The following is a 25,217-nucleotide window of genomic DNA, read 5'->3' on the forward strand; positions in this document are numbered from 1 at the left end:
CTTAAGTAAGCTTCCTTCTTCCTCTTGACTAGATGTTCCACATGTCTTGTCATCCAGATTCCTTCACCTTACCATCCCTTCCTTGCCGCAGTGGGACAAACCTATCCAGTACGTAGTGGGTGATGTTCCCATGTCTGAAGGTAATGTCCATGTCGATGATCTGACATGTCTTTTAGATGTTGCCATCGTAGGGTTGTATAGTGTTGTGGTTGCTGTTCTCCTGGAAGCTGGGTTTTCGACAAACAATGGTCTGTTTAAGGTTAGGTAGCTGTCATGTTAGCACGCTACATCTAAACCCACTATGCTGTTCTGTATTTGTAAAATCTTCCTTCATGTTCTGTTTTGACACCATCACCTTGATAACTTGTTACGATCTCTCTACCTTAATTAGTTTGTACAGTTTTGGATTATTCGTTACTTTGGTTAGACCCTCGTCATGCGACTCTGATACCTACTCATTACAGCCATTTGGTTTATCTCCACCACCATCGTATTTTTGATAACTTATGTCTCTGCCTTAATTAATTGGCTCATAGGTCATCCCTTCACTTGTTTTTCAGGTTGTCGACATTATAGTGTCACGATTTGTACTTATCTGTTGACACTCTTAATTACCTGGAAATGTCTTGCCATGATCTCTCTGCCTATAAATTCTGTGCCTGTGCGCCTCCCCCCACTTCGCCTGATGAAAGAGCAATGCTTAAAAGCTTGTGATTTTAAATAAACCTGTTGGACTATAACTTGGTGTCGTGTGACTTCTGACTTTATCCAACACCGGCACCTATAAATCATTGCTATTTGAAAAGGGAAGAATGGATATTTTGGGTTATTACAGGTCACTGGCTTAATCTTGGTGGTAGAAAATTACTGTCAGAGATATTTGAGAGAGAAGATAAACAGTCATTCAGAAAAGTTCAGATTGATCAGGTCAGCATGACTATTTTTAGTGGAATAGTTATGTTGGACTAACAATAGAATTTTTCAGGAGGTAATAAGGAAGGTTGATAAATGCACCACATCTGTGGATCTTAACAACAATTTTTTAAAATTCTATCGTGACTCAAGAGAGCAGTTTGTCACCACATAGTCAAGAGCAATTAGGGACGGTCAATAAATGTTGGTCTAGCCAGCAATGTCCATATTCCATGAACATATATATTGTAAAAAGTAATAGGTGATGGTTGATGGTGCTTTGATAAATGGAAACATGTTTCCAGAGGGTTCAACATGAGGTTCCTTGCTCTTCATGGTATGTATCAATGATTTGGCCCAAAATGTAGGGGGCATGATTTAGAAATTTGCATTTGATGCAAAAATTATTTGAATGTTTGAAACTAGGAAAAAGCTGTGGACAGCCGTAAGTAATAAATGGATTGGTCAGGTGGGCAGAAAAATGGGTATTAAAATTCAATTTGGAGAGGGTCTGAGATCATGCATTTGGAAAGGACAAACAAGACACAAAGCAAAACAACAAGTAATAGGATGCTGAGAAATGCAGAGGAACCCAGTGATCTTGGAATTGTGATCAACACCGAGCTTTACAAGTCAATTATGTTTTAAAATAACACTTTACCAAGCAAATACAATATTCTTAACGGGAGATGTTGAAAACATAATAAAAAGTCTCAATAGGGGAAGGTGATAGCCTTATAATCCAGAAACTCGGCAAATGTCCTGGGGAAACAAGGTGTAGAGCTGGATGAACACAGCAGGCCAAGCAGCATCATAGGAGCAGGAAAGCTGACGTTTCTGGCCTAGACCCTTCTTCAGAAAAAGGGGAGGGGAAGGCGGTTCTGAAATAAATAGGGAGAGGGGGGAGGCGGATAGAAGATGGATAGAGGAGAAGATAGGTGGAGAGGAGCGAGCAGTTTCAAGACCGAAGAGAGAGTTCCAGAGGGAGGAGGGTAACTTCGTCAGCTTTCCTGCTCCTCTGATGCTGCTTGGCCTACTGTGTTCATCCAGCTCTACATCTTATTATCGCAGATTCTCCAGCATCTGCAGTTCCTACTATCTCTGAAACAATGTTCTGGGGACCCAGGTTTGAATTCGCCACGGCAAATGTTGGAATTTGAATTTAATAAAAATCGAGAATTAAGAATCTACTAATGACCATGAAACTGTTATCAGTTGTTGGAATGACCTATTCAGTTCAGTAATCGCCCTCAGAGAAGGAAGTCTTCCACCCTCACCTGGTCTGGCCTATGTGTCAGCCCAGACCCACAGCAATGTGGTTGAATATCAATTGCCCTCTGAAATGGCCTGGCAAGCCATTCCGTTGGACCAATTACCAAAAAAACTCAAAGAAATGAAACCAGATAGATCATCTGGCATTGATCTAGATACTGGAAAAGACAACGGCACAAACAGCCCTGTCGACCCTGCAAATTCCTCCTCACTAACATCTGGGGGTTAGTGCCAAAATTGAGAGAGCTGTCTCACAGACTAGTCAAGCAACAACCTGACATAGTCATACTCACAGAATCATACCTTACAGACAATGTCCCAGACACCACCATCACCGTTTCTGGATATGTCCTGTCTCACCGGCAAGACAGACCCAGCAGAGGGGGCGGCACAGTGGGATACAGTCGGGAGGGAGTTGCCCAGAAGTCCTCAACATTGACTCCGGACCCCATAAGGTCTGGTGGCTTCAGGTTAATCATAAGCAAGGAAACCTCCTGCTGATTACCACACACCGTCCTCCCTCTGTTCATGAAATCAAACTCAGATCCAAACACCAAGACCCAGGATTTGGCTCCACCTTCTGCAACTGGATCCTCGAGTTCCTGATCCACAGACTGCAATCAGTAAGGATAGATGACAACACCTCCTCCAAAATAATCTTCAACACTGGTACCACACACAGCTGTATGATCAGCCCCTTACAATGTTCCTTATACACTCATGACTGTGAGACCGAATCTGGATTTACAAATATGCTGATGACACCATCATAGTGGGTTGAATCTCAAACAATGAAAAGACAGAGTATAGGAAGGAGACGGACAGCTTAGCAGCATGGTGTAAGGACAACAATTTCTCCTTTAACGTCAGCAAAATGAAGAAGCTGGTCATTGACTTCAGGAAGGGGAGTGGAGGATGTGTTCCTGTCTGGATCATTGGAGCTGAGGTGGAGATGGTTGAGTGCATTAAGTTTCCAGGAATGATGATCACCAACAATCTGTCCTGGTCCACCCACATTGACGTGAAGGTCAAGAAAGTACACTTCTACTTCCTCAGAAGGCTAAGAAATTTCAACATTGACTCATGCAGAAAGCGGTGTGTATATGGAATAAGATGCCAGAGAGAGTGGTTGATAAAATATATGTGTTACAATGACTCTGCCCAATTTTAAACATGCCCCATAGATAGCATTCTGTCTGGATGCATCATAGCTCCTTATGGAAACTGCTCTACCCAAGACGACAAGAATTACAGAGAGTTACAGCCCAGTCCATAATGAAAACTAGCCTTCCTTCCAATGACTTTGTCTACACTTCCCACTATCTCAGGAAAGCAGCCAACATAATCATAGACCCTTCCCACCCCAGTTATACTCTTTTCCACCCTCTTTCAAGAGACAAAAGATACAAAAGTTTGAAAACACACACCAACAGATTCCCCACTGTTATCAGGCTTATGAATATTTATTAGTGTTGATCTTTCTCTGCATCTTTTCTGTAGTTGTAACACTGTATTCTGCATTCTGTTCCATTACCCTGATGTACTTATGCAAGGTACTCAACATCCAGGGTTATTCAATTTTCAGGAAAAATGGATGGAAAGGAAAGGGAAGTGGGATAGTGTTGCTGGTTAAGGTGGAGGTTAACACAACAGAAAGGGAGGACATTAGGCTGGATGATGGGGAATCTGTACGGGTGGAGCTACAAAATACCAAAGGGAAAAAGACATTGGTGGGAGTTGTGTACAGACCACCAAACAGTAGGTGTGATGTTGGGGATTGTATCAAACAGAAAATTAGAGATGCATGCAGGAAGGGTACAGCAGTTATTATTGGTGACTTCAACCTGCATATTGAGTGGACGAAACAAAATTGTAGCAATGTGATGGAGGAGGATTTCCTGGAAAGTATGAGGGATGGTTTCATCGACGAATATGTCGAGAGGAAGCCATCCTAGAGTGGGTGTTTTGTAATGAGGGAGGATTAATTAGCAACATAGTGCGAGATCCTTTGGGGAAGAGTGACCATAATGTGATAGAATTCTCCCTTAAGATGAAGAATAACACAATTAGATCTGAAACTAGGGTCCTGAACTTAAAGAAGGCTAATTCTGATGGTATGAAGCACGTATCGGCTTGGATAAACAGGCCAAGGATACTTAAGGGGTTGACGGTGGATAAGCAATGGCAGACATTTAAAGAACACATGGATGAACTTCAACAACTGCACATCCCTGTCTGGCATAAGAGTAAAACAGGGAAAGTGGTTCAACCATGGCTAACAAGGGAAATCAGGAACAGTGTTAAAGCTAAAGAGGTGGCATATAAATTGGCCAGAAAAAGCAGCAAACCCAAGGACTGGGAGAAATTTAAAATTCAGCAAAGGAGGACAAAGGATTTAATTCAGAAAGGGAAAATAGAATATGAAAGCAAGCTTGTGGAAAACATATGAACTGAGTGCAAAAGCTTCTATAGATATGTGAAGAAAAAAAGACTGGGGAAGACAAACATGGGTCCCTTGCAGATGGAATCAGGTGAATTCATAATGGTCAACAAAGACTTGGCAGACCAGTAGGATTCCGAACAAGTAGGCCTGAGTTATAAGGAGAGCTCAGCCAGGAGAGGACTTTAATCCTTGGAACATAAGAGAATGAGGGGTGACCTTATTGAAGTGTATAAATGTATAAAATCATGAGGGGCATAGACAGGATGAATGCTTATAGTCATTTTCCCAGGAAGAGATACAGCATGGAAAAAGGCCCTTCAGCTCAAATTGGTCCATGCTGATCATGGTGCCCACTCAGCGAGTTCCAATTGCCTGCAATTGATCCATATCCTTCTAAGTCCTTCCCATCCATGTACCTACCCAAATGTTTTTTAAATGTTGCTATTGTACCTGCCTCAAACACTTTCTCTGGCAGCCCCATTCCATATACTCACCACTCTCTGCGTGAAGAAGTTGCCCCTCAGCTCCTTCTTAAATCTTTCCCCTCTCACCTTAAACCTATGCCCTCCAGTTTTCAATTCCCCATCCCTGGGAAAAAGACTATATGCATTCATCCTATCCATGTCCCTCATGATTTTATACACCTCAATAAGGTCATCCTTCAAACTCCTACATTTCAAGGAATATCCTGACCAACCTCTCCTTCAAGTTCAGGCCTACTAGTCCTGGCAAAGTCCATATAGACAACATCCACTGCCCTGCCCTCCTCCATCCTCTTGGTTACCTCTTCGAAAACTCTAAAAGATCTGTCAGAAATGATTTCCCGTGCACAACTCCATGCTGACTGTCCCTAATCAGACCTTGACATATCCAAATGTTGGTTGATCCTGTCCCTCAGTATCCTCTACAATAACTTGTCTACCAGTAATGTCAGGCTCACTGGCCTGTAGTTCCCTGGCTTGTCTATGCTACCTTTCTTAAACAATGGAACAACATGAGCCACCCTCCAGTTTTCCGGAACTTCAACCGTGGCTAAATATGAAGCAAAAATCTCTGCAAGGGCCTCTGTAATTTCTTCCCTAGCTTCCCACAACATCTGAGGATGGACTTGATTAGGGCCAGGAGATTACTCCACATTAATGTGATCTAAGGTTGCAAACACCTCCTCTTTAATGTGTACGCAGTCCAAAACATCCCCACTTGTTTTCCTTATATCGTTAGCATCCATGATTCTCTCCTCAGTAAGTGCTGAGGAGAAATATTCATTAAAAATCTCCCCCATCTCCTGTGGCTTCACACATAGACGTTCATGCTGATCTTTAAGGGGACCTATTCTCTCCCGAGCCACCGTTTTACTCTTAATATAGCTGTAGAACCTCTTGGGATTATCTTTAACCTTATCTGTCAGATCAATCTCATGCCCTCTTTTTGCCCTTCTGATTTCCCTCTTAAATGTGCTCCTACACTTTTTATAGTCATCTAGGGATTCACTTGAGCCCGAAAGCTTAAACCTAATGTATGCCTTCTTCTTTTCCCTGACCAAAGCCTCAATATCCTCCTCAGCCAGGGATCCCTAAACCTGCCAGCTTTTCCCTTCACCCTCACAGGACATACTGTCCCTGGACTCTTGATATCACACTTTTAAAAGCCTCCCATTTGCCAGCCGTTTCTTTTCCTTCAAACAGACTCAGCCAATCAACCTCTGCTAGATTTTTTTTTCTGTTCATTTTTGTGGGATATGGCCATCGCTGGCTGGCCAGCATTTCTTACCCATCCCTAGTTAGCGTTGAGAAGGTGGTGGTGAGCTGCCTTCTTGAAACGCTGCAGTCCTCCTGCTGTGGGTTGACCCACAATATTATTGGGGAGGGAATTCCAGGATTTTGACCAAGCTATGATAAAGGATATATTTCCAAGTCAGGATGGTGAGTGACTTGGAGGGGAACTTGGAGGTGGTGGTGTTCCCATATATCTGCTGCCCTTGTCCTTCTAGATGGAAGTGGTCGTGGGTCTGGAAGGTGCTGTCTGAGGATCTTTGGTGAATTTCTGCAGTGCATCTTGTAGATAGTACACATTGCAGCTACTGAGCATCGGCATTGTAGGGAGTGGATGTTTGTGGATGTAGTGGTTGCTTCGTCCTGGATGGTGTCAAGCTTCTTGAGTGTTGTTGGGGCTGCACTCATCCAGGCAAGTGGGGAGTATTCCATCACACTCCTGACTTGTGCCTTGTAAATGGTGGACAGGCTTTGAGGAGTCAGGAGGTGAGTTACTCGCTGCAGTATTCCCAGCTTCTGGCCTGCTCTTGTAGTCACTGTATTAATTTGTTGAGTTTCTGGTCAATGGTAACCCCCAGGATGTTGATAGTGGGGGATTCAGTGATGGTAACACCATTGAATATCAAGTGGCGGTGGTTAGACTGTCTCTTATTGGTGATGGTCATAGCCTGGCAGTTGTGTGGCGCAAATGTCACTTGCCACTTGTCAGCCCAAGCCTGGATATTGTCCAGATCTTGTTGTATGTGAACATGGACGGCTTCAGTATCTGAGGAGTCACGAATGGTGCTGAATATTGTGCAATCATCGGCAAACATCCCCACTTCTGACCTTATGGTGGAGGGAAGGTCATTGATGAAGCAGCTGAATATGGTTGGGCCTCGGACACTATCCTGAGGAACTCCTGCAGAGATGTCCTGGAGCTGAGATGAATGACCTCCCACAACCACAACCATCTTCCCATAGATCCTGCCTAATGGCCGTAAAATTCTCCTTGCTCCAGTTTAGCACCTTAACCTGTGGACTTGTCTTATCTTTTTCCATAACTCTGTTAAAACTAAGAGAGTTATGGTCACAGGACCCAAAGTGCTCTCCAACTGACACTTCAGTCACTTGCCCGATCTTGTTTCCTCAGAGGATGTCCACTGTTGCACCTTCCCGAGTAGGACCCTCTGCACATTGATTTAGGAAACTTTCTTGGACACATTTGACAAATTCCACCCTTTTACACTCTGGGTGACCCGGTCAATACGGGAGAAATTAAAATCTCCACCAATAGGACTCTATTATTCCTACAGGTATCTGCAAACCCTCTGCACAGCTGCTCCTCTAGTACCTGCTGGCTATGTGGGGGTCTATAATACAACAGAGTGACCATCCCCTTCTTGTTTCTAAGTTCTAACCATATGGCCTCATTTGATGACCCCTTAAGAATATCCTCTCTAAGCACTGTTGTTGTGTGCTCCCTTGTCAAAAGGGCAACTCCTCCTCCTTGCTTACTTCTGTCACGCCTATAGCTTCTGTATCCTGGAACATTGTCCTGCCCATCTCTCAGCCCTGTTTCTGTTAGGGCTATAATATCCCAGTGCCAGTCCATGCTCTGGGTTCCTCTTCCTTCCCAGTCAGGCCTTGTGTGTTGAAATAAATGCACTTTAAACCAGAAACTTTTTCCGTCCTTTTACTGTGCCTATGGCTATCCTGAATAGTAAACTTATTCTCGATGGCTAATGTATTTTCCCCTGACTTCTCGATGGTCCCTCTCTCATTCAGAGTCTTAATCCCCTGCTAAACCCCTTCCCAGCTTAACACATCTCCCCGCAAGGATGTTGGATCCCCTCCGATTCAAGCGCAAACTGTCCCTCTCGTACAGGTCACCTCTACCGCAGAAAAGATCCCAATGATCTGAGAACTGAAAAAGTAACTTAATCACGGATTAACTAACTGATAAAGGTTTCGGGAGACTTCAGTGAGAGGAAGCTGTGGTAAGGATCGGGTAAGGTTGTTTTTTTCTTGATTTCTATTGCTCCTAGCTATTACAACAGTGGGGATAGAGACTAGAGCGGTTGCATGCTTCTCTTGCAGGATGTGGGAGGTAAGGGTCACTGCTGGTGTCCCCTCTGACTTCACCTGCGAGAAGTGCACCCAACTCCAGCTCCTCACAAACCGCGTTAGGGAACTGGAGCTGGAGCTGGATGAACTCTGGATCATTCAGGAGGCTGAGGGGGTGATAGAGAGGAGTTACAGGGAGGTGGTCACACCCAACATACAGGATAAAGGTAGCTGGGTGACCGTCAAGAGAGGGAAAGGGAATAGGCAGACAGTGCAGAGATTCCCCGTGGAGATTCCCCTCAATAATAAGTATACCGTTTTGGATACTGCTCGCAGGGACGACCAACCAGGGGAAAGCCATAGCGGCCAAGTCTCTGGCACTGAGCCTGGCTCTGTGCAGAAGGGAATGGGGGAGAATAGGAGAGCGATAGTGACAGGAGATTCAATGGTTAGTGGAACAGACAGGAGATTCTGTGGTACCGAGCGAGACTCCCGGATGGTATGTTGCCTCCCGGGTGCCAGGGTCAGGGATGTCTCGGATCGAGTCTACAGGGTTCTTAAGGGGGGGTGGGGGAGCAGCCAGAAGTCGTGGTACACATCGGTACCAATGACATAACTAGGAAAAGGAATGAGGACCTGAAAAGTGAATATAGGGAGCTAGGAAGGAAGCTAAAAAGCAGGACCTTGAGGGCAGTAATCTCTGGATTGCTACCTGTGCCACGCGCTAGTGAGGGCAAGAAAAGGAAGATATGGCAGATGGATGTGTGGTTGAAGAGTTGGTGCAGGGGGCAGGGTTTCTGATTTGTGAACAATTGTGATCCCTTCTGGGGAAGATATGAACTGTACAAAAGAAACGGGTTATACCTGAACTCGAGAGGGACCAATATTCTTGCTAGAGGTTTGCTGGAGCTGTTAGGGAAGCTTTAAACTAGGTTGGCAGAGGGATGGGAACCAGAGCGTTAGGTCAGAAGATGGATGTGTTGGTGTAAAGGTAGATGCAATGAGTAGGGAAACTGTGAGGAAGGACAGACTAAAGTGGCAGGAGGATGGGAGTCCATGCAGAAAGGCACAAGGAAGTAATGTAGACACCACAGCAAAAGTTAGAAAAGAGAAAAGTAAAATTGGAGGACAGAATCAAATGCAAAAGACAAGAAGATTACTAGATTCTAAAGGGACAATGAGTATAAGGACAGTTTATCTGAATGCCCGTAGTATTTGAAACAAAGTCGATGAACGCGTTGTGCCAATCAGTACAAAGGGGTATCGAATCAAAGGGGTATGATTTGTTTGCCATTACAGAAACATGGTTGCAGGATGGTGATGACTGGGAACTAAATATCTAAGGGTTTCAGGTAATTTGGAAGGTTAGGCAGGAAGGTAAGGGAGGTGGGGCCGTGCTCTTAAATAAGCCTGAGATCAGGGCGATAGCGAGAGATGATGTAGGATCTAAGCAGCAAAATGTTGAATCCATCTGGGTGGAGATTAGGAATAGTAAGGGGAAGAAGTGACTGTTTGGAGTAGTCTATAGGCCACCCAGTAATAATGCTACAGTGCACAGGTGATAAATTAAGAAATATCTGACGCATGTAAGAATGGAACGGCAGTAGTCACGGGGGACTTTAACTTGCACATTGATTGGGTGAATCAAGTCGGTAGAGGCAGTCTTGAAGAGCAATTCGTGGAACTCATCATGATAACTTTCTTGAACAGCATGTTACTGAACCTACAAGGAAACGTGCAATCTTAGACCTAGTCCTGTGTAATGAGACAGGTAAAATTAATGATCTCGTAGTTAGGGATCCTCCGGGAAAGAATGATCACAGTGTGATCGAATTTCAGATACAAGTGGAGGGTAAAATAGTATCATCTAAAACCAGGGTTTTATGCTCAAACAAGGAGAGACTGCAAAGGGATGAGGAAAGAGTTAGCTAAGCTAGACTGGGAACACAAGTTGTATGGTGAAACAGCTGAGGAATAGTGGAAGACTTTTAAAGAGACTTTTCACAGTGCTCAAAAAATGTATGTTCCAATCAAAAACAAGGATGGCAAGGGTAGGAAGAGCCAGCCTTGGGTAACTAAGGAAATAAAGGAAGGCATCCAATTCAAAGCTCAGGCTTACAAAGTTGCCAAGAGTAGTGGAAAACAGGAAGATTGGAAAAACTTTAAAAAGCAACATAGAACCATGAGGCAAACAATAAAGAAAGGAAAGATAGATTATGAATGCAAACTAGCACAGAATATAAAATATAAAAACAAATAGGAAAAGTTTTTATAAGTACATAGAACAGAAAAGGGTGGCTGAAGTGGACGTAGGCTCCTTGGAGGATGAGAAGGGGGAATTAACACTGAGAAATGCCGAAATAGCCAAGGCCTTGAATGCCTGTTTTATGTGAGACTTCATACTGGAAGATGTGTCTAACATGCCAAAGAATGATGTTAAGGATACGATGGGAGGTGAGGATCTCAGTTCAATTGTTATCACTAAAGGGGTAATGCTGAGCAAACTAGAGGATCTAAAGGTAAATAAGTTCCCTGGTCCTGATGGAATGTATCCCAGGGAGCTGAAAGAAATGGCAGAAGTTACAGTAGATGTGTTAGTGGTAATTTATAAAAATTCGTTGGACTCTGGGCAGCGGACTGGAAGAAAGTGAATGTCACACCGCTGTTTAAAAAAAGGATGGCGGCAAAAGGCAGGTAACCACAGGCCAGTTAGCTTAATGTCTGTAGTCAGCAAAATGCTTGAGGCTATCACGAAGGGAGAAATAATGAGACATCTGAATGGAAAGGATTCCATCAGGCAGATGCAGCATGGATTCAGGAAGGGAAGGTCATGTTTGACAAACTTACTGGAGTTAGAATAGATCATAGAAGCCCTACAGTGTGGGAACAGGCCCTTCGGCCCAACAAGTCCACACCGACCCACAGAGCATCCCACCCAGACGCATTCCCCATAACCCACCTAATCTACACATCCCTGAACACTATGAGCAATTTAGCATGGCCAATCCACCTAACCTGCACATCTTAGGACTGTGGGAGGAAACCCATGCAGACACGGGGAGAATGTGCAAACTCCACACAGCCTGAGGGTGGAATTGAACCCAGGTTCCTAGCACTGTGAAGCAGCAGTGCTAACCACTGAGCCACCGTACTGCCCAATTCTTTCAGTGGATAGAAGGAACATGTGGATGTTGTGTACTTGGGTTTCCAGAAGACATTTAATAAGGTACTGCATAAAAGATTATCCATAAGATAAGAATGCATGAAGTTGCAGGGAATGTATTGGCATGGACAGAGGACTGGTTAACCAATAGAAGGCAGAGAGTTGGGATAAATGGGTGTTTCTCTGGTTGGAGATCAGTGGTGAGCGGAATGCCGCAGGGGTCGGTGTTGGGCCCGCAACTGTTCATGATGTATATAAATGATTTGGAAGAGGAGACCGAGTGTAACGTTTCTAAGTTTGCTGATGACACTAAATTGAGTGGAAAGGCAAATGGTGCAGAGGATGTGGAGAGTCTGCAGAGAGATTTAGATAGGTTAAGTGATTGGGCAAGGGTCTAGCATATGGAATGCAATGTTGGTAAATGTGAGGTCATCCACTTCGGAAGTAAAAATAGTCAATCAGGTTATTATTTAAATGGTGAAAGATTGCAGCATGCTGTTGTGCAGAGAGACTTAGGAGTGCTTGTACATGAGTCACTAAAAGTTGGTTTACAGGTGCAGCAGGTAATGAGGAAGGCAAACAGAATGTTTGCTTTCATTGCTAAAAGGATTGAATTTAAGAGCGGGGAGGTTCTGCTGCAATTGTACAAGATGCTGGTGAGGCCACACCTGGAATACTGTGCGCAGTTCTGGTCTCCGTGCTCGAGGAAGGATATACCAGCTTTGGAGGCAGTGTAAAGGAGGTTCACCAGGCTGATTCCGGAGATGAGGGGGTTACCCCTGTGAGGAGAGGTTGAGCTGCCTGGGAATGTACTCGTCAGAATTTAGAAGAATGAGAGGGGATCTTATAGAAACCTATAACATTATGAAAGGGATAGATAAGATAGAGGCAGAGAAGTTGTTTCCAGAAGTGGGAGGGGCTAGGAAGAGGAGACATAGCCTCAAGATCAGGGGGACTAGATTTAGGACAGAGATGAGGAGGAACTGCTTTTCCCAGAGACTGGTGAATCTATGGAATTCTCCGCCCAAGGAAGCAGTAGAGGCAGCTCATTCAATATATTTAAGACACAGTTGGATAGATTTTTGCATGGTAGGGGGATTAAGTGGTATGGGTATAATGCAGGTGGGATGAGCTGAGACCATGGATAGATCAGCCATGATTTTATTGGATGGCGGAGCAGGCTCGATGGGCCGAATGGCCCACTCCTGATTCTATCTCGTATTGTGACCTGATAAAACCCTGCCCCCTACACCAGCTCCTTGGCCATGCATTCTTCTGGTCTATCTTTCTATTTCTATCCTCACTGGCGCGTGGCACTGGGAGTAATCTGGGATCACTGCCCTCGAAGTCCTGCTTTTTAACTTCTTATCTAACTCCCTGTACTCATTTCACAGGACCCTATCCCTTTGTTTCCCTAAGTCATTTGTACTGATGTGCACAATGACCTCTGGCTGTTCACCCTTCCTGCTTCAGAATGTTCTGTAACCGCCCAGAGACATCCTTGACCCCGGCGCCCGGAAGACAACACACCATCCTGGGGTCTCTTCAGCATCCACAGAATCTCCTGTCTGTCCCCCTCGTAATTGAGTCTCCTATTATTATCGTTTTGTCTGACTGCAACCTTTCCCTCTGAGCCTCAGAGCCAGTCACAGTGCCACTGATCTGACTGCTGCTGCTTGCCCCTGAAAGGCCATTGCCCCCAACCGTATCCAAAGCCGTATAATTGCTATTGAGGGGAATGGCCACAGGTGGATGCACTATCTGCCTTCCACCTTTTACCTCTTCTGGTGGTCACCCAGCTACCTGCAGCATGCACCTTAGGAGTGATCACTTCACGAAAGCTCTTATCAATGATGTTCTCTGCACTGTGAATGATCCTAAGTGCATCCAGCTCCCATTCCCAAACATGGTCTGTCAGGAGATGTGCTGGGGGCACTTCCCACAGGTGTAGCTATCAGGGAAATTGGAAGTCTCCATGCTCTCCCACATACTACAAGTGGAGCATGCCACTGTCCTAACTACCATCCCCACTGCCTTCAGTCTACCCCTGGCCAGCCTCTTGAGTGAAGCCTCTTGAGCGAAACCTCTCGAGCAAACGCCTCAGCACTTCCATTCTAACACTGGCCCACTCTCTCAATGGCTGCTCCCTTCTACACCTTTACCTTGCCAGTCGCCTTCCTCCTCACAGACTCCCTTTTGTTTTGGTCAGAGCAGGAGGGAGGGTGGGAAACACCAATGTAGTATTTCAGGTTTAACCACACCTTGCTCTGACTGGCTGTACAGTCATGATGACTGTGGCAATGTCTCCCAGAATTTGGCCTCTGCCCTCAGCCGCCCTCTGATTCGCTGCTCTCCTTCGCCGTGTCACACAGGGTGTCCGGCAGAGGTCTCCTGTACAGTCATGATGGTATCGGAGGTAAGGTATTGACATGGATTGAGAACTGGTTGGTAGACAGGAATAAACGGGTCCTTTTCAGAGTGGCAGGCAGTAATTCTGAGTTCAGTGCTGGGACCCCAGCTGTTCACAATATACATTAATAATTTGGATGAAGGAATTGAATACAATATCTCCAAATCTGCAGATGACACTAAGCTGGGTGGCAGTGTGTGCTGTGACGAGGATGCTCAGAGGCTGCAGGGTGACTTGGACAGACTGGCTGAGAGGGTAAATACCTGGCAAATGCAATATACTGTGGATAAATGTGAGGTTATTCACTTTGGTCCCAAAAACAGGGGAAGGCAGATTATTATCTAAATGGTGGCAGTTTAGGAAAAGGTGAGGTGCAACGAGACCTGGGTGTCATGGTGGAACAGTCGCTGAAAGTTGGCATACAGGTACAGCAGGCAGTGAGGAAAGCTAATGGCATGTGGCCTTCATAGCGAGAGAATTTGAGTATCGGAGTAAGGAATGTCCTGTTGCAGTTATACAGGGCCTTGGTGAGGCCATGCCTTGAGTATTGTGAGCTGTTTTGGTCTCCCAGTCTGAGGAAGGACATTGTTGCTATTGAGAGAGACCAGCGAAGGTTCACCAGACAGATTCCCGGGATGGCAGGACTGACATATGAGGAAAGACTGGATCGACTGGGCTTATATTCACTGGGATTTAGAAGAATGAGGGGGGATCTCATAGAAACACGTAAAATCCTGATGGGATTGGACAGGCTAGATGTGGGAAGAGTGCTCCTCATGTTGGGGAAGTACAGAGCTAAGGGTCACAGTCTAAGAATAAAGGGATAAGCCATTCAGGACTGAGATGAGGAAGAATTTCCTCACTCAGAGAGTTGTGAACCTGTAGAATTCTCTCCCACGGGAAGCTGCTGGGGCCAGTTCATTAAATATATTCAAGAGGGAGCTGGATGTGACCCTTGAGGCTAAAAGCAACAAGGGGTATGGGGAGAGGGTGGGAATGGGATACTGACATTACATGATCAGCCGTGATCATATTGAATGGGGGTGCAGGCTCGACAGGCCGAATGGCCTACTCCTGCGCCTATTTTCTATGTTTCTATGACATGAAAGCTAGGGAACTTGAAAAATAAATAGTGATGTCTTGAAAAAAGCTCATATTACAGAAGAGGAGGTGCTGGAGGTCTTAAAATGCATCAACGCAGATAAATCCCCAGGACCTGATCAGTTGTTTCGCAGAATGTTCTGGGAAGCTAGGGAAAAGTTTGCTGGGCCCCTTGCTCAGATATTTGTACCATCGACAACCATGCTGGAAGACCATATGGTTTCTAATGTGGTGCCAATATTTAAGAAAAACTTTAAGAAAAGCCAGTTAATTATAGACCAGTAAGCCTTGCTTCAGTGGTTGGTAAGTTGTTGGAGGGGATTCTGAGGGGCAGGATTTACATGCATTTGGGCTGATTAGGGATAATCAACATGGCTTTGTGCATGGGATACTGTCCTACTAAATTGATTGAGTTTTTTGAAGATGTGACAGAGATGATTGATCAAGGCAGAGCGTTGGACATTGTCTATATGGACTTCAACAGAGCATTCAACAAGATTCCATATGGTAGGCTGGTTTGTAAGGTTAGATCATGTGGGATCCAGAGGAAAGCTCACCTGTTTATTACAAAATTAGCTTGAAACTAAGAGACAGTGAGTGGTAATAGAGGGTTATAGAATCATAGAGTTGTACAGCATGGAAACTGACCCTTCAGTCCAACTCATTCACACTGACAAGATACTCCATATTAACCTAGAGCCATTTGCCAGCATTTGGCCAATTTCCCCCCCCAGTGCTTCCTATTCATGTGCTCATCCAGGTGGCTTTTAAATGTTGTAATTGTACCCTCTTCCACCACTTCCTCCACCAGCTCGGAGAGGTGACGTTAGGCATGGTGCAGCTGCTGCTCAGTCTGAAGGAGGCCCGCCTGAGACACATTTACTCCTTCGGGCAACGGGCTTTCATCTTCCTGGCCCGGGAGAAGATCATAGTTCAACACCAGGACGGTGTATACCAGGTGTTCTGGAGTGTGTGTAGTGTTATGCCTGTAAGGAGGAGTTACCCTGGTTATGGACATCAATGGGGTGGAGGGAGAGTGTCTGCATGGGAGGAAAGCCTGGAAGAAAAATAAACACTTGTGGGTGGCCTCCCAGGACGATTCCCCAGGTGAACCTGAGACGATTGGCCCCAGATTGGGGTGGAATCCCTTCTGGTGGATAGTGATCCTGAGCCCATCATCACAGCACAGGATTTGAAACCTGGCCCATCAATGATGAGTGCAGCAGCGAGCAGGCAGTGCCCTCATGTTTTCTCCAGCCCCTTGTGTGCCCTGAAACCCATGAGGGAAAAGAAAGAAGGGAGGACAGTTGTGGGGGTGGGTTGGTTGTAGACAACAAGACAGTGGAGAGATGGAGGTATCTCTTGCTCTCCCACTGTCATGGAATCAGCACCACTCCTTGGGGCCTGAAGGATGGGGAAGTTCAGTTTTAACAACACCTCCCCTGTGGGTGAGCAAGTAGTGTACCTGGAAGCCCCTTTCCCACCTCACTATGGGAGGGACACGAACCCACCTCTGCAGTCACCGTGACTGAACCAGGCACCTCAGAGGCTGAGTTGGACTTGGCCGCTGAGGTCTTGCCCATGCCACAAGAACTGGAAGGCCTTGAAGTGCTGCCTGTGCTGACTAGGGACTTCAATGGGGATAGTTACCCTGAGGGCACCCTGGATGGTAGCAATGAAGGAGCAGGCATTCTCGCTCCCTCCTGTGTGTTTATGTTGGGCACCTCTGGCCTTACTGGGGATCATTTCCCAGACATACAGGGTGGCCCAACTGGAGGGCATTTTCAGCCTAGATAAATATATTCTGATTTAGGTACTTTTATTTTTGTTTCTGTTTAGTTTTGAGTTTGTGTTTGTTTTTGGTTTGGTGCCCTAGGAAGACGTCTGTATTATTTCCCCTTTGTCTCAATTTTGCAACCCTTGAAAGAACCAAGGGGGCTTTTATTTTGACCCAGTGTTGTCCTGTTCCTGAAGTGCTTGATGGGGTCAGTGTAAGGGGACTTTTATTTTCATTTGCAACGAGTAGAGGAACTTTTCCGTCTGACTTTAGACCATTGTTGTGCCTGTCCTGGGAGCCTTCAGTGGGGATGCAGCTGAGGCAGTTTGATTTTTAGTTTCCTTTGCATTTGATTGAACCATGGAATGTTTATTCCACATTTCAAACCCTTACTGCCCCTGCCCCAAGAGTGGTTGGTGGGGCAGAGTCGAGAAAAGCCATTTTTTGTTTGATTATCTGTTTTCTTTTTTTGAGTTGGGGAGCTTTTACTTTTCTGTTTTAAAAGAGTAGATGGGTTTTCTTCTATACTTAACCCAGTACTGTCCCCATCCCAGGAGTGTCAGTGGTGGGGTGGGTGGTTGAATGGCTTGACAATTCTGTTTGTTTAAAAGAGTAGGAGGTTGTTTTTTCCGACTGAAGGCCTGTGACCAGCACGGTGACAGAAGAGTCAGTGCTGGGTCCACGGCTGTTTGTCATTTATATAAATGTGAATATAGGAAGTACGGTTAATAAATGTGCAGGTGAGACCAAAATTGGAAGTGTAGTGGACAGTGAAGAAGATTATCTCAGAGTATAACGGAATCTTGAACAGATGGGCCGATGGGCCAAGAGGTGGCAGACAGAGTTTAATATAGATAAATGTGAGGTGCTGCATTTTGGTAAGGCAAATCAGGGCAGGGCTTATAAAGGGACTTATCCAGAACTGAAGGGTTTGACCCTATTGGGAGAGGCTGAATAGGCTGGGGCTATTCTTCCTGGAGCATTGGAGGCTGAGGGGTGACCTTATAGAGGTTTATAAAATCAGGAGGGGCATTGATCAGGTGAATAGCCAAGGTATTTTTCTGAGGGTTGGGGAGTCCAAAACTAGAGGACACAGGATTAAGCTGAGACGAGAAAGATTTAAAAAGGACTTGAGGGGTAACTTTTTCTCGCAGAGGGTGAAATGTATATGGAATGAGCTTCTAGAGGAAGTGGTGGAGACTGGTACAATTACAACACTTCAAATGCATCTGGTTGGGTACATGAATAGGAAGCATATGGGATATGGGACAGATGCTGGCAAGTGGGACTAGGTCAGATTAGGATATCAGACCAGCATGGACGAGTTGGACCAAAGGGTCTGTTTCTGTGCTGTGTGACTCTACAACTCCATAAGATCAATACTGTTCCCCCTTTAAAGGATGCTGTGTGAACCAGTTGGGTTTTTCCATAAATTCAGAAGTTTCATGATCATCAAACTCTGCCAAATGCTGTCTTGATTTGAGCGGATGTCTGCAGGGTATTGGTGAAGGGATCTGGAATTTGTATCTCATTTCTTACGAGTCATTGTTATGTTGCTGGCTGCTTAAAAACTTGAGCAGCTTGGAGGAGGTGCAGTAAAACATGACGGTTTTGTTCCAGGGATCAGAGTCTGCTGTCACTAGATTAATTCAGCAAATTTCGGTGTGCTCTAGAGTTTGAGAGGAAACTTGGCAGAGGTGTTCAAAGTCATGAGAGACAGAGTCAATAGAAAACAAACTGTTTCCATTGGGAGCAGGGTCAAGAATTAAAGGACACTGAGTGCAGATGTTTGGAAAAAGGAGTAATCGCATGACAAGGACAAATATTTTTACATGGCAAATGGTTACGTTATTATTTTTATCCACTTCCTGGCCAACATTTATTGCCAATCCCTAATTGCCCAGGGAGGAGTTCATTGTAGTGAGTCTGGAGTCACATGTAGGCCAGAGCAGATAAATTGTCAACAAAGTACATCAGTGAACCAGATGGGTTTTTACAGCAATCAACAGTAGTCACATTGTCACCATTAGGCGAGCCGCTTTTTATTCCTGGTTTTAATTGAATTCACACTTCACCATGTGCTGTGGTGGGATTAGAATCCACATCCCCAGAACAATACCTGGGGCTCTGGGTTACTATTCCAATCAAGTAATTACCATGTCACCAACTTCTCCTCAACTTTAAATGCACTGCCTGAGTGTGGTGGCAGATTCTATTGTGGTTTTCACAAAAGGAGTCAGGTCAGAAACAGAAATGAAACAAATTGCAAGGCTATGGGGATGGGCTGAGATAAAAAGGTGTGGAGCTGGATGAACACAGCAGGCCAGGCAGCATCAGAGGAGCAGGAAAGCTGATGTTTCAGGTCTGGACCCTCTATGGGGATGAGCTGACTGCCTCCAACAAAGAGTTGACAAGTTTGAACCGGAAGCTGGTTAGCTTTAACAGGAAGCTGACTAGCTCTAAAGGAGAGCTAACACAGATCTCTATGATGCAACCAATTCTATAATTCTAAACTCAACTCCCAGAGGATTATCAAGACTGATCATGCTCACCTGAAGCAGTTCCTTGTCCATGTGAAGTAGCTCCTTTAATCTTGGTCTCCCACCCAGTTCCTGGTGAATGACTAGTGGGTCTGTTACTGGGGACAGTGAACACTGTTCCATTTCCATGGTTCCCATCATCAATGGCAAATTCTTCACTCTGTGCTGCTGAAAGATTTAAAATCTGGCACCAGATCAGAAATACCAAACACACCTTGCAGACGGACATTGTAAATGATCACAACTCTCTGCTCTCCACTTCAGAGTTCTGTCCCTTTGTTAACACATAGATTTCTACCTGCCCTCCTCATCAATCCTCTTTCCCTTTTGAGTTTCTCTATGCTTGTGCTCTCAATCTTTCTGTGTCTCAGCTTGTTTCTGAATCTGTGTCATTCTGTGATTCATGTCAGAAATAACTTTGTAACAGACCAGCGTTAACCAGGAAGTAAGAGGAAACCCTGAAAAAGAGATGGGATTGAACAAGTTGGGAGCGGGACCATGTATGCTGATGGGCAGTGCATTCTGCTGGGACACTAAATTCCTACAGTACAAATGCTGAATGCACAGAGGCAGATTTCTGACTTGCTATGCTCCCCTGTTGCTTTGTCAGAGACACCAGGCCAGAAATTCCAGCAGAGAGATCACTGCTGTAACGGCAAAGATTGTAGTGTGAGTCTGAACCTGCAGAAATCCCCATGGAGCTGTCTGAGTTAGAGTTGGAGATTTCAGAAGGTTCCGACTCACTTCATCTTAGTAATTACCAGGAAATGTTCGAGGATTAAATAATCTGCTCAAACTCCTGGGACCCAACAGCCCACAAACCAATCACTATCCCCCGATACTGTTAAACATAACATTTCTCAACCCCCACAGTTGGATCCTATTGGGCCAGATCACCCCTCCACTCAACCCAACAGGGCACCTCCCTAACCCCTAGTGATACCCTTAACCCAACATCACCACTGACCAAACTCCACCAGAGCCCAACAACCACAGCCTAACCCAACACCCTGGCTAATTTAACCTCACATCCCCTGATGGTCACTCATAATTCCCTGATGCCTCCCATCCTGCCGTTCTCCTGACCCTTCCTACTGCTCCAAGACCTGACCTGACATTCCCCAGAACATTCATGACCCAATCCCAATCCTAGTCGACCCAACAATACTCCCGATCCAACAAGCCCCACCAATCCAAATCTGTTCCTGTAATGACACACATGGACCTGACCATCACTGCTCAACCCTGCCCCCAGTTAAAACACTCAGCCATTTAATTTTCACCTGAACCCTCATCCACCCAGCAGACACTGGAACACACATTTGTCTCGCAGACCTCTCCTCTCTCAGTCATTTTCTACCGGCTGCGGGACCTCTCATCACTGAATTTACACCTGATAACTTCCATGCTAATCATCTGTGCTGGTGGCTGTCACCAGTCCTGGACTCACCTTGGCTATATCAGAACAGAAGGCACTTTGGAAAATATTGGTTCCCATTGTTTGGACTGAAAAGGAGTATGGCACACCCCCATCAACATCAATGGAGCTGAGGTGGAGAGAGAGTCGAGGGCGTCAACTTCCTCAGAGTGACAATAACATACAACCTACCCTAGACTTCCCATGTAGATGCTACAGTCAAGAAGACACAGCAATGCCTCATCTTACACAGGCAGCTCAGGAAATTTGACATGTTCATAAGTTCCCTCACCAACTTCTACAGATGCACCATAGAAAGCATACTGTCCAGGTGCACAATGGCCTGATACAGCAACTGTCCTGCTTAGGACTGTAAGAAACTACAGAAGGTGGTGTGTATAGCCCAGACCATCATGAAGCCAACCTCCCAACCATGGACTCCATTTAGACTTCTTGTTACCGTGGAAATGCTGCCAACATCAAAGACCCCTCCTACCCCAGTAACAATCTCCTACAACCTCTTCTGTCAGGCAGATGATGTGGAGGTGCCAGTGTTGGACTGGGATGGACAGTAAAGAAACCACACAACACCAGGTTATAGCTCGGTGGAGCTCGGTGACCAGTGGTGTTCCGCAGGGATCTGTTCTGGGACGTCTGCTCTTTGTGATCTTTATAAATGATTTGGATGAGGAAGTGGAAGGGTGGGTTAGTAAGTTTGCCGATGACACGAAGGTTGGAGGAGTTGTGGACAGTGTGGAGGGCTGTTGTAGGTTGCAACGGGACATTGACAGGATGCAGAGCCGGGCAAAGAAGTGGCAGATGGAATTCAACCCAGAAAAGTGTGAAGTGATTCATTTCAGAAGGTTGAATTTGAATGCAGAATACAGGGTTAATGGCAGGATTCTCAGCAGCGTGGAGGACCAGAGGGATCTTGGGATCCACGTTCATAGATCCCTCAAAGTTGCTACCCAAGTTGATAGGATTGTAAAGAAGGCGTACGGTGTATTGGCTTTCATTGGCAGGGGAATTGAGTTTAAGAGCCGTCAGGTTATGCTGCAGCTCTATAAAACTCTGGTTAGACCACACTTGGGATGTCACGTTCAGTTCTGGTCACCTCATTACAGGAAAGATGTGGAAGCTTTAGAGAGGGTGCAGAGGAGATTTACCAGGATGCTGCCTGGACTGGAGGGCAGGTCTTATGAGGGAAGGTTGAAGGAGCTAGGGCTTTTCTCATTGGAGCGAAGAAGGATGAGAGGTGACTTGACAGAGGTGTGCAAGATGATGAGGCATAGATAGAATGGATAGCCAGAACCAAAGAGTGGTGGGCGTGTGGAATGCGGTGCCGGCAGTGGTAGTGGAGTCAGATAGATTAGAGACTTTTAAGCGACTCTTGGATAGGCACATGGATGATAGTAAAATGTACGGTATACAGGGTAGTTTGATCTTAGAGTAGGATAATAGGTCGGCACAACATCATGGGCTGAAGGGCCTGTACTGTGCTGTACTGTTCTATGTTCTATCAGGAACATCCTCCCTGCATCTACCCTGTCCAATCCAGTTAGAATTGTATAAGTCTCATTCGTCTGAACTCCAGCAAAAACAATCCCATCTCTCCTCATACGTCAGACCCGCTATCCCTGGAATTCTTCTTCAAAAACTCAAGCAAGTTAATTAAACATGATTTCCCATTTAGAAATCTGTGCTGACTCTTCCTTATCAACCCAGCTTTTTCCATGTGATTACTAATTCTCCCCTGAATAATCATTTCTTGAACTTTCCCCAACAATGAAGCTAAACTGACTGGTCTGTAATTGCTGAGATTATCCTTACAAGCTTTCTGGAACGAAGCAGTAATGTTTGCTATTCTCCAGACTTCTGGCACCTTCCCCAGGTCCAGCGAAGACTGAGAGATTATGACCAGTGCCGCACAGTTTCTACACAAAATAAAAACCGAAAGAACTGTGGATGCTGTAAATCAGGAACAAAAACAGAAGATGCTGGAAAAGCTCAGCAGGTCTGGCAGCATCTGTGAAGGAGAAAACAGAGTTAATGTTTCAGGTCCGGTGACCCTTCCTCAGAACGGGTTTCACAGTTTCTACCCTCACTTCCTTCAAAATCCTTGGAAGCATCAGATTGTGTCCCTGTGCCTTGTTAACTTTAAATACCAACAATCTGTTTGAGTTTGTGAGATGTATTTGTTGTGACAGATTTAGTCTGAGTGATGATTCTGTGATTATAAGGAAGTAAAGAAAAGGTGGTGTGATGTTCACTTGTGGAGCACAGGAGATCATTAACTTTTTCAGGCACAGTTTGTATCCCTTTGTAGGTTCAAACTGCACTGCCCTACACTGCCATCGAACCTGGGCTGTATGAGTCTGGTACAATGGCCTCTTGGTTCTACTCACTGGGAAAAGAATGGCCCATCTTTCTGTGCTCATGCCCAGTAAAATCTGCAGGCAGAAACCAGCTACCGGAAACTTCCTTCTGAGCATCTCGTGTTGCCAGCGTGATCACCACAGCCTCAAGGGAACCTCTTGGTTTACATTGTCAGAAATGCCGCCAGCTGACCTTTCAATATGGAATCAGACCCCTTGAACCCAGAAGGTGTTGCCAGTTATGAGAATGTTGGGCACACTCACCACAAACCAAGGAACTCAAGCAGCAAGAGATAGTAAGAACTGCCGATGCTGGACTCTGAGATAACACAGTGTAGAGCTGGAGGAACACAGCAGGCAGCATCAGAGGAGCAGGAAAGCTGACGTTTCGGGTCGGGACCCATCTTCAGAAGGGTCTTCAGACCCTAATTCTGAAGAAGGGTCCCAAATGGAAACGTCAGCTTTCCTGTTCCTCTGATGCTGCCTGGCCTGCTGTGTTCCTCCAGCTCTACACTGTGTGAACTCAAGCAGCATATTCCTTTCAGGGATAATGAGCTGAGAAATATGTGCAGATCAGTTAAATTGTCCTGGTGGGATCCAATGCCATACAACACACCTGACACCATATTGTAGCTTCAAAAAGAAGAAATCTGTCTCATGTCTCTCAGCAATAATCAAGATGTGGATGTGGTGGTGTTGGACTGGGGTGGACAAGGTCAAAAGTCACACAACATCAGGTTATAGTCGAACAGGTGAAGTGACACGTGACAGAGGGGCAGTGCTTCGAAAGCTTGTGTTGGACTATAACCTGGTGTCGTGTGACTTCTGACCTCAGCAATAACCAAATATAGTAGGGTTACCGAGAGAGTGTGGGGAAATTGTACTGACTGGATTCTCCAGAAAGAGCTGACATGGACTTGATGGGCCGCAAAGAACCCAATCAATAAAGAAACTGGCAAACAAATCCACAGTGAACTGAGATTTCTCTGCACAGCTAGTCAGTGGCAAGTGGAAGCAAAATGAAATGCAACTTTCACAGACACTTGGAAAGGAAGTATTTCCAGAGCCATGGTGCAAGTGTAGGGAAGTCAGGCAAATCACACAGTTCTTTCAAAGAGCTGGTATAGGTACGATGGCCCAAAAGGCCTCTTTCTTTATTGGGTTCTATGAAAACAAAATGCTGGGACTGCTTAGATGGGCCTCAATTACTGAAATTGTTCCCATCCATGACATTATCAGCTCTCACATTCCTCATTCTGCGATATTTACTTGAGACTCCGGCCTGGCAACTCCTTTGCCCCTTTCTCAGAACGTCCTTTTCTGAATGTTCATGCACTCAATTGCCATGACGTTTCCACCATAACTTTTCGCTGACTGACCTTTGATCCCTTAAGAAACACTGGGGAACATACTGTTATACTGGTGAGCACTGCAAGTCCACTTTGTTATTTCACTGAGAGATGTTTCATATTCAGACCATGTTCTTTTGTTTGTCTGTTCTCTGACGTAGGAAGTAGAGCACACAACAAACATCAGTTCAGAACTAACAGTGAGAACCTCAGGAACAAACTCACTGTTCTGAACAATTTACATTGGCAGTGATATTTGCGGAGATATTAGTGTGAAGTACACTATTACACAGACACACTCACTATGATAGTGTTGGGGGGGTTAGTGTGAAGTACACGATTACACAGACACACTCACTGTGATAGTGTTGGGTGGATTAGTGTGAAATACACTATTACACAGACACACTCACTATGATACAGTTGGTTAGAATAATGTGAAGTACACTATTACACAGGCACACTCACTATGATAGTGTTGGGTGCATTGGTGTGAAGTACACTATTACACATACACACTCACTATGATAGAGTTGGGTGGATTGGTGCGAAGTACAATATTACACAGACACACTCACTGTGATAGTGTTGGTTGGATTGGTGTGAAGTACACTATTACATAGACACACTCACTATGATA

At 45.3% G+C, this 25,217-nt stretch overlaps 1 long non-coding RNA gene across 1 annotated transcript in view; it reads right to left on the reverse strand.

The window, feature by feature from the left end:
* LOC125484448 overlaps positions 1-25,217 on the reverse strand; it is a 34,115-nt gene that overhangs the window by 4,489 nt on the left and 4,409 nt on the right. The window contains exon 2 of the long non-coding RNA XR_007263279.1: positions 19,449-19,601. This is a non-coding gene — a long non-coding RNA (uncharacterized LOC125484448). The remainder of the gene's footprint in view (positions 1-19,448; positions 19,602-25,217) is intronic.

The sequence above is a fragment of the Rhincodon typus genome, chromosome 1, assembly GCF_021869965.1.
Source record: "Rhincodon typus isolate 14 chromosome 1, sRhiTyp1.1, whole genome shotgun sequence".
NCBI lineage: Eukaryota > Metazoa > Chordata > Chondrichthyes > Orectolobiformes > Rhincodontidae > Rhincodon > Rhincodon typus.